The sequence below is a fragment of the Lupinus angustifolius genome, chromosome LG10 (assembly GCF_001865875.1).
Source record: "Lupinus angustifolius cultivar Tanjil chromosome LG10, LupAngTanjil_v1.0, whole genome shotgun sequence".
Classification (NCBI taxonomy): Eukaryota; Viridiplantae; Streptophyta; class Magnoliopsida; order Fabales; family Fabaceae; genus Lupinus; species Lupinus angustifolius.
Genome location: NC_032018.1, coordinates 13,868,206 through 13,870,324, shown reverse-complemented (window position 1 = coordinate 13,870,324; position 2,119 = coordinate 13,868,206).

Sequence of the window (2,119 nt, the reverse complement as noted above, 5' to 3'; positions counted from 1 at the left end):
GGATGAGGATGAGGATGAGGATGAGGATGAGGATGAGGATGAGGATGAGGATGAGGATGAGGATGAGGATGAGGATGAGGATTAGGATGAGGATGAGGATGAGGATGAGGTTGAGGTTGAGAATGAGGATGAGGATAAGGATGAGGATGAGGTTGAGGTTGAGGATTAGGATGGGGTTTAGGATGAGGAAGAGGGTTAGGATTGGGATTAGGGTTTGGGTTAGGAAGAGGATAATGATTAGGATGAGGATGATGATGAGGATGAGCATGAGGATTAGGATTAGGATTAGGATTAGGGTTAGGATTAGGATTAGGATGAGGATGATGGTGAGGATGAGGATGAGGATGAGGATGAGGATGAGGATGAGGATGAGGATGAGGATGAGGATGAGGAGGAGGATGAGGATGAGGATGGGGATGGGGATGCAGATGAGGATGAGGATGACGAGGATGATGAGGTGGAGGATGAGGATGAGGATGAGGATTAGGATTAGGATTAGAATAAGGATTAAGATTAGTGTTAGTATTAGGATAAGGATGAGGATAAGGATAAGGATGAAGGATGAGGATGAGGATGAGGTTTTGTGTTAAGATTAAGGTTAGGATTTGGATTAGGATTAGGGTTAGAATTAGGATTAGGATGAGGATGAGGGTTAAGTTAGGATGAGTATGATGATTAATTTGAGGATGACGATGAGCCTGAGCATGAGGATGATGATTAGTTTAAGGATGAGGATGAGGATGACGATGAGGATGAGGATGAGAATGAGAACGAGGATTAGGATGTGGATCAGGATGAGGAATAGGATTAGGATGAGGATGAGGATGAGGGTTAGGATTCGGATTAGGATATGGATCAGGATAAGGAATAGGATTAGGATGAGGATGAGGATGAGGGTTAGGATGAGGATTAGGGTTTGGATTAGGAGGAGGATGAGGAATAGGATGAGGACGAGGATGAGGACGAGGATGAGGACGAGGATGAGGACGAGGATGAGGACGAGGATGAGGACGAGGATGAGGACGAGGATGAGGACGAGGATGAGGACGAGGATGAGGACGAGGATGAGGACGAGGATGAGGACGAGGATGAGGACGAGGATGAGGACGAGGATGAGGACGAGGATGAGGACGAGGATGAGGACGAGGATGAGGACGAGGATGAGGACGAGGATGAGGATGAGGATGAGGATTAGGATTAGGATTAGGGTTAGGATTAGCATTAGGATTAGGATGAGGGTTAGGGCTAAGATTAGGATGAGGATGAGGTTGAGGATAAGGATGAGGATGAGGATGAGGATGAGGATGAGGATGAGGATGAGGATAAGGATGAAGGATGAGGATGAGGATGAGGATGAGGATGAGGATGAGGATGAGGATGAGGATGAGGATGAGGATCAGGATGAGGATGGGGATGAGGATGAGGATGAGGATGAGGATCAGGATGAGGATGGGGATGAGGATGAGGATCAGGATGAGGATGAGGATGCGGATGAGGATGAGGATGAGGATGAGGATGAGGATGAGGATGAGGATGAGGTTGAGGATCAGGATGAGGATGAGGATGAGGTTAAGGACGAGGATGAGGATGAGGATGAGGATGCGGATTAGGATTAGGATTAGGATTAGGTTTACGAATAGGATAAGGATTAAGATTAAGGTTAGTATTAGGATGAGGATGAGGATAAGGATAAGGATGAAGGATGAGGATGAGGATAAGGGTTTGGATTAAGATTAGGGTTAGGATTCAGATTAAAATTAGGGTTAGGATGAGGACAGGGATGAGGATGAGGATGGGCTTGAAGAGGAGGAGGAAGAGGAGGATGAGGACGAGGATGAGGGTGCGGACGAGGATGACGATGACGAGGAGGACGAGGATGTGGATTAGGATTAGGATTAGGTTTAGGATTAGGATTAGGATTAGGATTAGGATTAGGATAAGGTTTAGGATTAGGGTGAATATTAGAATGAGGATGAGGATGAGGATGAGGACGACGATAAGGATGAGGGTGAGCATGAGGATTAGGATGAGGATTAGGATTAGGATTAGGGTTAGGATGAGCATGAGCATGAGGATGAGCATGAGGATTAGGATTAGGATTAGGATTAGGTTTAGGATT